We start from the raw sequence: 16,325 nt of genomic DNA on the forward strand, positions 1-16,325 counted from the left end.
CAATCGGACAGCAAATATATATACGAATACATTTTTATTTTCATCAATTGTTATAATTGTTAATATATAGGTCGTAAATTCGTTTATATCTTACTTAAAATCGTTATTGTAAAAATATAAAGTTAAATATTAATTGCATACACTTGTTTTTTAAAAATCCAATTACTATGCAATAATTCAGATAACAAGCATATACTCAAAAATCGTTTAAGTTTCTGCACTATAAAAACACATGCATTTGATTATATTTATTTTGTTTAAAATTTAACATGGGAATAATAAATCACCTTATTCAAAAGTGGTCTTGGTCTGGTGTGGTGTTCATAGGACGTTTTTCGAACTTTAAACGACCATAAGTATTTTCATTTTAAGATTAATAGGTATATTATATTATGTATACATAGTTAGAAAAGAATAACACGATTAATATTGCATATACGACTGAAGCTTAGTTTATTATAGAGATTAACAACGTGTTTAGTTGAAGTTAAAAAAAAATGTATTTATTGATCATTGGGTTTTTATATTATTTTGTTTTGTTATGCACAATATAGTGAAACTATTAAAATTTTTTAATTTTTCTACGAATAAAATATTTTGTCACGCTAATTTTAACTAGGTGTACATGTATTTTAAATTAGTTACAATTGTTTGATTTTCATATTTTGTTTTTTTATCCAGTATCTTCAATATCGATTATAATACATTTAAAGAAATACTGTTAATTATTACTACAGTTATTATGACATAATATCATGAACTTTTTTTTTAACTTAAATACGAATATGTATTAAATCATTTATTCAATAATATTTAAAAATACATAAACATTTACAATTTATTTTTCTAATCACAGTTTGTAAAATGATAGCTATTTATACAAAGTGTTTATCATCATATTTTTTTTTTTTTAATTAAAATAAATTCACTTAATATTATCGATAGATTAAAAGTACTCTTACTTTTTATATAAAAAAATAACTTATAAGTAAATAAAATGTTTTCAATTAATTCAATCATACTCACTGTATAGGTAATCAATGAACTAGCTATATTTTTATTAGATAAGTATTTGCAAATAGCATTATTAGAAACGCAAGTATAAGATATTTAATTATAATTTTCATACCATCACAGTTCATTACTGTTTATTTTAATAAGAATCATTTAACAAATACTATAGTAATTTTTCAGCTTATTGTTAAATATATATTATGATTATTATATAATGTACATTATTTATAATAACTCACGTGTGTGACTTAGCTAATTTTAGTTACACTAAGTAATCTAGACCATGTGAGCTGATAGTTATAAATAATAGTTGTACCTACGTCATATTGAATATATAATATAATATTTTTTAATTAATTAGAGTTTAAGCAAATGTTTTTTTTTTCATTCTTTATATTGAAAAGTTTTTATAGTTTGTTCTTTTATAGAAAAAAAAAAAAAATAAAAAAAAAAAACATTCATTATTGGTTAATGAATTTCGAAAATAATAATGGAATACTACCACTAAAAATAATTAAAAGTTTTACTGAATGAGACGCTATGATTAAAACCTTTGTAGGAAGGTTTCATTTTTCTCTACAGCATAAATTATTCTTGCACGAGTATAGAACTATGAAGATATATAATTTGCATTACTTCGTTGGAAATATATTGTAATAATAGGTATAGCTTTCACGAATTCTTTATATAAGACAATTTAACAAATTTGCTGTTTTAACCATGCCAATCTAGTTTTAATCAAAGAATTTTTACTACACATTTAATAATAATGATAATATAATATAATTCATTTGAATACAAAGTAAAGGTAATAAAAATTAACTATTGAGAATTAAATTTGCATTTTCATTTATAATTTTTAAATCACACATTGAGTTATTTACTTCTGATGATTTTTATATTTACTTTATAGTATAAATATTTTAATAAAAAAAAATACAACTAATTAATTATAAGTGTATAGTGTATACTTGTATAAAAAAAAATACATGAGGTAAACCGTTATATAATTAATAATAATTGTAACTGTTTACACTCCAGTTTATATTTGGAAAAATATACATTCTTAATTTATGTTTTAATCGTTTTTTGAATTTAAGTACAATAAGTCAGATATTTTTGGTAATTTACGAATATATAAATGCAATTCACGATGAAATTCTCTTAACTCCTAATTGGAAATTGATTTTTCTTCGTGTAATTATCTATTCATAAATAACTCAAGTAATAACATCTTTATATAGATGAATCATATGATATTAAATAAAAATAGTAATACACCAATTTTTTTGTTTCACTATTTTAGTGTCAATAAGTGATAAGTAGTCACCGATATGAAAAATATTAAATGTATGATATCATAAGTATGCTCGAGACCAGGTGGGCACGACTCATATAAACCAATCGTGTCAGTGATGAGTGTGTTTTATTTACTATATTATGGAAAAAATAGAATTGGTTCTTGATCGAGATTAAGTAGCAAGTAGTACAGTATCGGACTGAATGTCAAATTTTATTGGAACCTCTTGGTTGTTATATTGTTATACTTTATGATTTGTATCCAAAAAAATTAAGCAACAAACAAAATGTACCTATTATAGGGAATACGATCTATAATAAATAAATAAATCGGAAAAAATGTCGCGTGATAAACTAAAATATTGTGAGGTTTTATGTTAAATACTATTATATTCAATTTAGAAGTCTATTTAGCAAAGAAGTAAAAAAAAAATAAAATGATTTATTTTTCAAATAATTTCATAGAAAGAAATATTTTAATGATTATTATTTTAGTATTATAAATTATACTAATTCTATATTTATACTATTAGTATGCAGCTCTATTATGCATACAGTATTTAACCAGACCTACCAAATCCGATGATGAATTATTTTAAATATTTTTATTTAGTTAAATTCAAAAAATTAAAATTCAAAAATGAATATTATCATTTTTATATATAATATAAAAAAAAATTACCACTATATCATACTAAATTAGGTTTTTTTCTAAACATAGATTTTACAATTTTCGTCTTTAAGGGCCTCGACAAACAATTTCTTTATATATGTACTACCATTTCGAGATCTACGAAGTTTTCGCTATGATTGACGGTTACGTGGGTATATCCATATGCCGAAATCTTGTTGTACCTTACCAACCTGTCGTGATATATAGATATATATAATTGATGCACTATAAACTAATTTTTTTTTATGCAAGTCGTGTTATATTGTATTATGCTAAGTTTTAACTATACAATAGCGATTACAGTACGATAATTTGATAATAACGAGAAATATAATATAGTATAATATTATAATATATATTATAGTGCAGGCAGATCGCATATATCAAACAGCATTAGTCAGGTTAAGTTAGATTTACTCTAAACCACTTACAACATAATAGTTTTTTATTATGTTCTAACTATTTATTATTAAAATATTTACTTTTTATTTTTCATAGAAAATATTAAATAACAAAAATATTATGATAACAGTTATCGTTGTATTAATTTTAATTTTAGCTAATTTCTACAAATAACCAGATCTAAGGAAAACCTATTTAATGTATACCTATATTTATGTATTTTCTATATTTTTCATAGTATTTATGTAATTCAGCTTGTTAAAATAACTATAGCAATAAATAATCATAAGCCAAGAGCATATTTATTTTTTCATTATAATACATTAACTATCTAATTCAATGTAAATATATATTTTTGAATACTCTACTAGATAATTAAGTCAAACAGTGTAAATTGCGTTTTAAGTAGCTATCAAATACTGCTTTCATACAACTTAGGTATATTAAAAGCATCATAAGTATTTAGTTGAAATATATAACTATCTTTAACTGTTAAATATACTGGAATTTATTTGTTTATACACAAGAGTAAAAAGAAAGAAAAATTATCTTAATACGTAATTTTATTTATCAAATATTAATTTACGATGATTATCTTTCCATTTTTCCTTTAATATATTTAAATAAATAAATCGTGGTAATGATAAATATTACTTTTAACAGTTAATTTATTTGAATATATCATATTTTAATAATATTTTCCAAAGGTCTTCGTTCAATATTGTAAGTCTTTCTTTACTTTGAAAGAAAATCTTTACGAAGATAAAAATCACCATATTTGCATACTAGGTATTTTTTTTTCTATGTTCAATATACTAAATACTTTTATTTTTATTATATAAAATATAAATTTTGATAAATATTCTTTTTAAATATTTGTATCCTATACCATTATACGTATAAGTTAACATTGGTATAAAAAATAGTAAAAGAAAACCAATAGATGTATGGTAAAAAAATATTTTTTATTCCATTTTTATAATGGTAAGGTGACATTTAAATGAAATTATAGGGATCATAATTAAATAATAATAAACTCGATATCGATACGTTTAAATAATGTTTTTTATTACTATTTTTTTTTTTTAATTTCATTTCATTTAAGTATATTTATAGTTTACAAATTAAATGGATATAATATTAGGGGTAATGTCATTACCAATAAATAATTTATCTATGAAAATGTTGTAGTTTCGTATGATAGCACGGTTTGTCTTATGCATAACGCTGATAACTATACTAGACATATTTTGTTTTGGTTTTTTTCAGATTAATAGTACGAGTTTCATACAATTCAGAAAGCAATACGTTATTGATACACTTAAAATGCACATCAGGTAATTAAAATAGTTGCATATATATAGAATAATTTAATATCATATTTATATTTGTAATATTGAAAAACAAAAACAGAGGAGTTAACCCGACTAAAAAAATTGAATAGATGGCACAGGGCCATTGGTCATAATATGTCAAAAATAATGTTTAAATCTAAGTTAGATATTTAATATAATTTGTGGAAAGAAGACGAGTTGATAATAAAACGTAATATAGATGAACACATCTGAGGTTAAATTACTAATGAAAAAAAACATTGTTACTTTTTCAAAATAAAAAATAATTCTTTGGATTTATAAATTTCCTAACCTTAATCATTGCTCACATGTGTTTATCATTTATTTTATATTTTAAGCAAGAGTTTTATTTATATCATTTCCAGCTTAACTATTATGTCATTTGTCATTATGCTATTTGGTTCATTATAATATTATACCATTAACTAGTCGAATCGAAAATGTATTATACGGTTCTATAAGTGCATATACAAAGGAAACTCTTTATAATTTATCATGTAAGAGAAAAACATTCTATCATTAAAAGGTTTTGTTAGGTAAAAAAAAAAAATGTTTTTTATTATTTTAAGATAATTATTATAAATAACGGTTTCAATATTTTAAAAATAATTTTATAAAATATAATAACTTATTATAGCAGGCTACAATAAGTCACTAAATGAAAATATCTTAGAAATATGAATTTAAATCAAAAATACATAAAAGTTTTAATTGAGACACTTGTAATAAATAAATAACAATATAAAATAAAATAAACATTTAAAACTAATATTCTGTAATAATGTAATTTATATGGATAAATTTATTTTATTTCATTTTATCATCTAAAAATATAATTTATTGAAAATGCGTGAAAATAGTATTATTTAGTATTATTAGTTATTACTATAGCAGATATACATATTTACTTATTTTGTTCATTATATTCAATAATTCATGTATTAATGCTTTATTTATAAAGGCCATAATATTATTAGTAAAAATATTGATTAATATTGAATACATTCTTATGCACGATTTAGAGTGGAATTAAAATGTAATACATATTATGTACAATGTACATGTATGAAGATTCACCATAAGTCAAATCATATTATAAGTACACTAAATAATGTTTTATTTTACTAAAAATCGTGTTATTACTGATCATAAACTTTGTTTACAATGCTATTTCACTGCGATGTGTACGTTTTCAATAGGAATATGACAAGAAATATTTAATGAATTGTTTGGTTGGTTGTTGGTTTATTAAATTGTACGCGATCAATGAATGCTTTTTAATATACAAATGTAAGCCTACCCACAGTTAATATTCGTCTTGCATTATTCAGGAAGTTATGGTTATATAATATTTATGCATGCTGCATAGTTAAAAGTATTTATATATTTCATCATGTATACTTTTATTTGTGTGTTATTTTTCGAATAAAGTAAGATGTGCTGATAATTAAAAATAAATCTTTTGTTTTTTTCTTTTGTGTTGATTAACTTGATAAGGAAATGCAAAGTAATAAAAATTCAGCAATTAAAATAATTCAAGGCTTGATTTTAATTTATATATGTACAAAAGAGCTTCAAAAGCAGTATCATAAAAAAATACTTTTAAAAAAGTATTTAAATACTCACAGTTGCACAAAAAAGTTTTTTAAATACATTTATAATATGTAGGTACTTTTATAAAAATTAATTTTAAGAATAAATTAACGACATATGAATATAACTGTAAGTTTCTTTTTTGTTAAACAACTTACACCTGGTTTTAAAATATATTTCATACAGCTATAAATTTAAAACATTTAACAATTATTATAATTGTGGATAGTAATTAATACAAGACAAAGTTGTGTTTTATTAGTAAAATGTGGTTGTTATTTTTAGATATTGAATTATATTTTATCTTTGTTTGGGATTGTATACAATATACATGCAATAAAAAAATATATCTAATACGAATGCTGTAACTGTACTAGATTATAGGTACCTGTGTTAAAAAAAAATCTGATTTAATAATTCATTAAAATTTATTACGGCTTCCAGTATTGCCAATAAATAAACAATTTCACTTTTATTCATGAATAGCAGATGTTTATAGCAGTACTACCTACCTACATTTAAAAATTATTTTTTATCAAATTTTTGTGTATAGTTTGATGATTGGGACTATAATATTGTTATTTAATTAAAAAAGAATTTAATTAAAGTAAGTGCAGAAACATTTTATATGATTTTATTAAAATATTTATGACATTCAGTTTTTGATCAAAATAATTGCATGTTCCCTTTATTTAAGAATTTCATAAACAATAAATTATAGTATTGTATTTATTTGTTTATTTTATATTTGTTTGATTAAAGTTTTGTATTTGAATTGTGTTACTATTGTTTCATAGTATCCATCTTTACTTAATATGGAATATATAAGGGATTTTGTTAACATAGCATAATCCGACATTTTAATACTGACTATTAAAATATTAAAATATTTAGGCACTTATACATCTTCTTGTTTTTCAATTAAGACACATATTATATTTTACACGATATTATAATGATTTTTAATGTTGACGCCACATCTGCCATAAATACTATTTTAATAGTAATAATTAGATTTCAAAATAAAACTTAGTTTACTTATTTATTTTTTACTTTAAAATAAAATTAAGCTATTGTGATTTACGAGTTATTTATATGCAATAATGTCTTTTTAAATAGACTTTAGACATTCAAAATAATCTTAAATTAGGTTTAAATTTAATAGGCTTTTTACTTCACATGTAGTGCTTATAGTAGATTTCCTTAAAATATTGTTGTACTGTGAACATAATAATATACGATAGTTAAATTGTTTCTATTTTATAATTTGATTATAACAATATGAAAGTTACTATTTAAAGTGTTTATTATTAGTACCTTATAATGATTTTGAAATTTTTCAAATTGTTTGTAATGATGGATCCTTAAATTTTAATAATGTTCTTAAATACCTACATGAAATTAAAATTGTATGTTATTTTTGAAAAATCAAATAGAAATTTTATTTTATGTTTTATAAAGAAAATTTTCTATTCTGATTCTATTAACTTTAAATAAAAAATATAATATAAATAATTAAAATAGGTATTAATTATATTAATTGAGAAATTCCATCTAAAAACGATTGAAATAAATTGAAATGAATGACATGTCATTAAGTACTTATAATTTAAATAAAATTGCATATTATTATGAATATAGTTGATTTCTGCTTACGTTGTAAAATATGTTTTCAAAAGCTGTAAATCGGATCAGCATTGAGTTTAATAAAATGGAAATACTCGTACCAATACAAGAATGAGTGAAGTGATTTAAAGTATCTTAACGATTACTCTGTCTGTTATCAATCAAATTACAGTAAGTTTAACGTGTACACTTACGTATACCATTTTATATCAATAAATGTAACGCTGAAAATAATAATTTGGAAAAGAATATAAAATATTACTTTCAGTTTGTTGTAGTTAATGTATTAAATCGTTTTCGAGTTCAATAGCTTATGATATTTTAATTCGATGCCTTTGTTTCAAATTTGCTGTCATTTTGGTATTTCTTATATCATACAATGACATAGTTAATTAATAATTTGCTGTAATCTCGAAAAAAACTTTTGAAATGTTCCACCAGCAAAATCACATCAGGTTATCTGAAATTTAGTGCCACATTTTTGTTTTTGTTTTATTTCTTTCGTTTCCTTTCTTCAAATGTCATGTCCACATTTTTTCCGCAGTCTACGTGAGTACCTATTTCTACACTTTTCTACCTGTCGCTTTGCACGATTTTTTCCCTACATGTATTTATCCTTGGATCCTCTTATCCAACTACCTATCTATGTTTATCGATTTACCTATGTTTCTTTCTTCTTTCTCTCTCCCTTGCAATGCATCTCTCACTTCGAACACAATTCTACATTTTGTTCCTGTCGTAATACTATACAGTCGTTACATTGCAGGTACTCGTACTCAGCTCCAGTCAACAATCGTTTACACGTTTTGTTTCTTATGTGAGGCTATTTTTTCTTCAGTAAAACTACTTTACTACGTGTACGTTTTCGGCAACTACTTGACGCGGCCACACCGATAAAACGTGTACCTACTTTCCCTCCAAGGCACTTGCTCGTTATCGGTGAGAAACGTTCTTATTTAACAGTGGGGCCGGATAAATTCGAGTACAGTTGAGAAAAGGGAAACGTGTAAAAAATGTGTAATTTCTTACACAGGTGCCCTAAAGAGGAATCTGCCGCTGTTACATACACACACACACACACACACACACATATCCCTCAGGCTTTAGTATACACTTGTCATATGTTTGCATGTGTGTGTGTGTATTATATACATCGTCTTCTTCGTATTACCTCCACCGTTATACCTAAATACACCTCGGATGTAGTTCACCTACATGCCGTTAAAATGCTTTTATTGTTCAGTACTATTTCCCTTGTGCCATACCACCATCTGCTTCCAAACCTTTGTAGACCACTGGTGTTACCTCGTCTATCATTTACACATAAACACACACACACGCACACCTAATTTGTTCTGTAATACAATTTTGTAACCTCACCTTCATCGAATCACGTACTTTGTGGTAGTAACGATGACGGTGGCAGTGATGACGGTTGAATGGTCGTGAATAGGCAAGCGCACTGAGCTACTATTGTAGAGCTTAAAATATGCAGTTTACCAAACCCTAGTCTAATCTACCATCCAAGCCACTCGACGTCAAACCTGTCTCCACCCGTCTACAAAATTGGTTCTAAATAAACTTTCACACACACCCATTCATCGTCATACGTTTCTTGTACATACGTAGGTATATTATTTTATTATTTTATGCGATATGTTACGATATAAATGTTAACGACGTATGCAGCAGCAATGCTGCCAGTAGTGCGTTTCACCCTTGTCGGAACTCTGTCATCGGTTTCGTTATTACCATACAACTACCTATATTTTATTATTACATCCTTTTTTTTTCATAACATACAAATAAAACAATATTTTATCGACTTCGTGAATGCGTCAAATATGTTTGCGTCGTCGAATGCTATTGTATATAATACTCGATGCGCGTGTACAAAATTATGGTTTTTCACACATTGATGTAAGGCATAGTATTTTCCATTCTTTAATATTAGTTTCATAATTAATGTGAAAATTACGCTATCAAGCTCGTTAACGCATGAGTTATATGCCTACTGCAGAGGCATACATAATAATATGCATGATATACATATTAATTTTGTATACAATATTAGACTATTGGCCAACCTATTCTTAAATCAAAATATGTATAAATTTGATAAATTACTACTATATTACGTTTAATTGTTTAAAAACCATTTATCATTGAGCATTCTTTGTAACTTTAGGAACATATTTTTAAACTCTCATTATTTGTAAATCATAAATACTTTTAAGTACTTTTTTAATAGATTTTATATTGTCTACGTCATACAGTTTTATATGAATTAGGTACTATAATTGAGTAGTATTGATTAGCGACTAATTTATCGCATATTATGTGTAAATCTGGCGATACTAAGATGCATTCATAAAATACTTTTGAATAATATTTCTAATGGATAATTTTTTATTGGAAATTATACTAAATTGTTATTTAGATTATATCTGATTTCAATAGAAATTCGAACTTCTAAGTAAAATGGAATTTCTGTATCATATTCTAATATTTACATTGAAAAATTTCTTTTTAAATAAGCATAATTTGTATATCTAAAAGCATTCTCGCTCCATTAAATTATTATATTTTAAAAGTGAAGTATAATATATTTTTATTTTTATGACAACTCGTGTTTTATTAATACACTTAGACATGAAGGATACATTTCTTCATATTGAATAAATAGTATTTTTTTTATAATACAATTGAATCCAATATATAGCTCTTTGAAAAGTAAATAAACAAAATAATGATAAAGTATTAAAAAACGGTATTTCTATAAATAATATGTGATAAATATTAAATCTATATGGAATATATCAAGGGTGGAAGAGTTAGCATCATATTATTGCACTATATTTCAAATGAGAAATATTCAGGAATAAATATCGACAGTGAAAATGATACAATGCAGAATAGTAATACTATTTACAGTGAAATGCATTTAACTATATATAATGTATTATAATAAAACTTAGTCTTCACCGTGATTTATTTTATATTTTGAATATTTGATGTTTTATATACGTAAATTATGATATAACATCATTATTCAATATAAAATGGTAAATTAAGTAAATATTTTTAATGAAAAAAAAAAAAAAAAATTATTCTTGAAGATAAATCAGTTTTTATGATTATTTACGTATTACTTGCAATTACAGATATTATTTAGAGTATTTAAAGTTTGGAAGTATATAATTTTAACATAGATGTATTTATATATATATATATATATATATATGAAGCACTATATACTTGTATCATTTTGTATGGTATGATTATGCTACATGATCAATAAATATTGATTTATAAATATTTTAACAATATTAATAATTGTCTAACAAACTAATAATCATTGTGTTTTATATTAACAGCATTGTAAAATAGGAAAATTACAATCTTAATTTATCGAGTTCATACTTACAATACAATAATAATAAAACTTAAAAAAAAACTTACATAAACTTACACATTAGAAAGTTTCAAAGGGAAACAAAAAAAAAAAAAATTTATAAAAAGAAATACTTAAAATATATTCGCATAAATTTGGTGCTAATTTGGTTTTCGTTATCAAAAAAATTTTGTTAAACAGAAAATTAAGTTGAATGGAAATTCCTTTTATGTATATTTTACTGTAAAAACAATAATATTTTAACGCAAGTCCAAATGGGCACTTCATAGTGAAGATACCCTATATTTGCCTTCCCGTTTACTTATTCTTATTACTCACCTACACTTAGACTGTTTATTTTAATTTATGTAACACGATATGTGATAATAGCATTGGAACAAACCGCATTTTATGCTTAAACACATCGATGCGCATATCACGGCGTGTAACTATGGAACCGTATAATATCAAAACACACAATTTGACCTCGTTTTTTCTTGATACTATACAATCTATATACTTGCTGACATCATTTATAATATATATATTATATGGTGTAATTCTGTAACATACGCGTAGACGAAAATAGTAGAATATGTTCTAGGTCTAGGAGAAAATGGAAAAGTTAGAATCATAATAATAATATAATCTATTGTATAGTAATAATAGTGTGGGGGTAGTTACCTAACATGATATTATTGTCTCGTTAACGTCATTATATGGGAATCCGTTATTCGCGATAAATTTCTAAAAAAACATCACGAAAAATATCTTCTGTGGTGATGTCCTACCCGTGGGCCAGACTTAATACCACATTTTCGGACACAGAGGGCGATTCGCGAATTGTTATTATAATTATTATTACTACTATTTGTATTATTATTATTATTATTATTATTACCACCGTACATATGCACGTGACGTTTTTCCCCGTTCTGATGCCGGAGGCTGCGGTAGTGTCGGCTATTATTATCGGTGGCGATGTCTGATCTCTGATAACGTATTGAGTTAATGAACGACCAGCGCTCGATATATTGTACAGTTTAATAATAATATATATATTCTGCAATAAATAATGTCTTCGACCGATTACCCTTATAATAGATAAGTGCACGTTTTATTATACATTCGATATGGAGATTCGTCGTAATATTATTATTATATTATTAATACATTCACACTAACGTAATCATATTACAATAATTCTCACGCGTTATTTTGAAGGAGTCTCAATTATTGATTTTTTCAACATGCGTCGCCGTTTTGACCTTTAAATCTGGGCGAGCAAAGCTCTTATTTATTGCGCACAATGAATGCCATCGGCTGACTGTGTAACATTGACACTACACACGGATAAATACGCATGTAATAATTATTATAGACAGGTATCCTAGTGGGGTTGACCGTGAGATTTTATCGCACATCAAAAAATTGATGTTGGTATGTTTGACTAAAATATTACCTAGTCTAACCTAACACTCTCGTGGTATAAACATTCGATTGTAAATAAAAACTTTATCAAGTAATAATTAAAAAAAAAAAAACAGCCTCACAAAATATTGTGAAGACTAAATTCATTCGTTGCAATATCCACATTTTGTTAAGTGATAATGATAACGTTGATATATTAGTATTCTTATTATAATTACTAAACATTTAAACACAATCATATTTTACTTTTTTTATAAATGGTTATGAGCTGAAACTTTAGTTTAGTTATGACTTGCTTTAAGAAACTAAGGAGAATATAAAATTATACATTTATCTTTATAAAAATACCACTTAAATTAGATATTAGTTAATTTTTATTTATAATTGAGAATAATGACAACGAAACATATTTAATACCAAACTATAATAGCATAAAACAAATTATCATATAATACTGATCAATAAATAAATTAATTGAATATTGTTTAATTATAATAAAAATATACAGAATCCAGCTTCCAAGCACAGTTTCCTCAGCCTCAAATGATAATCAAATTGGATATCCACATTAAAATATAGTACAGTTAATATAGTATTTGTTATTGTATAATGTACGAGTATTATGCGATTTTTTTGCTTATCGCGTATTGTGAATCTAAGGAAAACAACCTGGTAAATTAGACAATTGTAATAAAACCGTGGTTATTTTTCTCTAAATATATTTTGATAAACAACTCTATTAATTGTATGAATGGCGACAATTTATTATTTATTAAAATATAAAAAAATAATAATACTTAAACTTTGTGTTTATAATATATACTCTAGACAGTAGATATTATAATATATTAAGTCCGTTCAATTATAACTGTAGAATATGAATTCAATATTCTATAGACACATACGCAATATTAATAATTCAAATGTTATTATTAAAATTAGTCATCTCTGCAAATAACCATCAACCTAATCATTTGGGTTATCAAAGAAGGTATAGTATGCTTGATGGTTATATTGATTCCGGTCGAATTATAAAATACTCAATGAAAACGTATTGTTTATGAAAGTTTGTATAAATCCAGTAAACATTAATTTTTTTAATTGTCATATTATTATCGCAGAATAACTAAAATATCAACAATATTTAAAATGTTATTAATTGTAACAATGAACAATTAAAAGATTTAGACCCTAGAAATCAAGAGCTGTTTACGTTATAGAGGTAAACATACGCGGATAAAATATTATGTTTTTTTTTTCGAGGGGACTTAGATTTCAAAATACTCGAAAAACAGCTGACAAAATATACAATAAAATAAAAATCTATATATGTGTATAACGTTATTCATGTAACTGCCGTGCAGTAATATGCAATATGAATCCAAATTTATTTTTTTTTTCAATATTTTACCCTTTTTGCCGTGGATGTTTATAATAATTTATTGGTTCTATTGAGTAAGTTTGTATTTTAATGTCTATTTACTATACATGTATAGGTACGCCAATCCTATTTCATTTTATATCAATAAATTATGTAACCGAATAAATTGCAGAGACAACAACGAAACTCCAATTCGAATAGCTGCTCTTGTCCCCCGGCGAATAGTGGTAATTTGTTTTAAATGGTAAATATTGATTCAAAACTGTAGCGGTAGCGCATTATAAAGATAATATATTTTATTATATTTCGTCCAAATTACCAATATTACGATCCGAAGTTATAGAATATCAGCAATATTTTGCATAAACGATTCGTCTATGCGTTTTTAAATCCCATTAAATGTATAATATACACACGATTGAACTAGCCTAATCAATGAGATGTAATCATTTATATAGTTTTATTTTTAATTATTCAAAATAACATGTTCAACATATTCTGCAAGTATGTACTCGGAATTTTGTTTAGTAAAGTTAAAATATTCAAAATACAATTTCATAAAAAATTATTTTGTAATATATACTCAAATTTACCGCGAATTAATTAATAAACTTGACAGAGACCAGAAAAAGTCCGCAGCAAGACTATTGCGTGGTACATGGAATTAATTAAAATTCAGCTTGCAAAAGATTTTTATGTCAATGTGGTTTGAAATATTTAATATAGAACTTTAATTACTTAGTTAACATAGTTTTTATTGATAAGTTACTTGGGGAAAAATTTGACTGACTTGACTTTCTAATCCTAATAAAATTCAATACACTAATGTTTCACTTAAGAAACAAATCTATTTTTGGTAATATTAAATTCAATAGATCTCATCAAGTCCAAAATAGTAGTGGATACGTGGATACTTAGTGGAAGCTATGTTTATAACTATTTCGATTTTCACGTTGATCATTTATTTAAACTTATTATATATTATATAACTTTATGTTTGTTTAAAATCAAATAATTTAATGTACACAGCCTTTTGAGACTTTAAACCATATAGGTAAACAAAAAATAGTGTCCCGACGGGTTATCGATTACTATGAAAGTAAATGAGGATAAATCATAAGATTATTAACTGGTCTTGTTAGACAAGTTTTAACCATAATAATTTTAAATGAATAAACTATAAAAAATAACATTTAAGTCATGTAAAAATCTACTAATCTACCCTGAAAATAAGAATGGTACCTTAAGTTGTTATTGAAATTTAACTTATATGTTTGGTAAATGGTCAGTAAATTCCAATGGATGTAATATAGTACATATTAGTGTATACTTCAGGAACATTAAACTAACCATAATATTTTGTTTTCACTTTTAAATGTTTAGTACTCTTAGTATAATATTATATAATGTATATCATAATATAAGTAAACTATAACTGTTCAAAATAATTTGTAAATCAAAAATATGGAACTTTCTTTGCTGCTTATTATGTATCAATGAAATCTTATATTAAATATGTTAGTTAAAATTAACACTGTAGCAACATAATCAGTAGGAACCGATTTGAATATAATTTGGTTTTTTTTTTTTTTTAATATTCGAACATTGCTTTCCAAGCACAAAATGCATTTCATATATTAAGGAATTAATAAACGTAATTTTTATTTTGCATTTTAAAGACTATTACTTTTTAGAACATTTTTTTGACATGTTTAGTGCATTTTTATGTTCTTAAATTTTTTTTTTAAAAGAGTGGATAACATTTTGTAAACGTTTAGTTAAAATTTATTTAAAAAATGAAATTAAATATTATTTATTTTTCCTTACCATACTTCTATTTTTATTATTTGTTTTATGTTTTCACCGATCAGATAAATATGACGCCGTCGGCACCTATAATATGGTTTGCCAAACGAAACTATTTTTGACACGTGTAGACATTTAAATAATATATGCATACACGCAATTAAACGAATAATTATTAAGAGTAAGACTTTTTTAAATGTTCAAAATAAGTTTAAGAACAAAAAATCGTTATGAGTGCATTAAATCGTATTTTTCAAGGTATTTTTTCTTGTTTTTAGAGCATTTAAATCTGTTCTATTATATTCAATATAATTGTATTTACCTAAATATATAATTTGTACAGTAATAATA

At 24.4% G+C, this 16,325-nt stretch overlaps 1 protein-coding gene across 4 annotated transcripts in view; it reads left to right on the forward strand.

Annotated features, from left to right (window-relative positions):
• LOC113551315 (octopamine receptor beta-2R-like) overlaps positions 1-16,325 on the forward strand; it is a 172,239-nt gene that overhangs the window by 70,216 nt on the left and 85,698 nt on the right. For all 4 annotated transcript variants that reach the window (XM_026953489.1, XM_026953486.1, XM_026953487.1 and 1 more), the window contains one exon: positions 4,658-4,725. The gene's annotated coding sequence lies outside the window, so the exon portion shown is untranslated. The remainder of the gene's footprint in view (positions 1-4,657; positions 4,726-16,325) is intronic.

The sequence above is a fragment of the Rhopalosiphum maidis genome, chromosome 2 (assembly GCF_003676215.2).
Source record: "Rhopalosiphum maidis isolate BTI-1 chromosome 2, ASM367621v3, whole genome shotgun sequence".
In the NCBI taxonomy this organism is placed as follows: Eukaryota; Metazoa; Arthropoda; class Insecta; order Hemiptera; family Aphididae; genus Rhopalosiphum; species Rhopalosiphum maidis.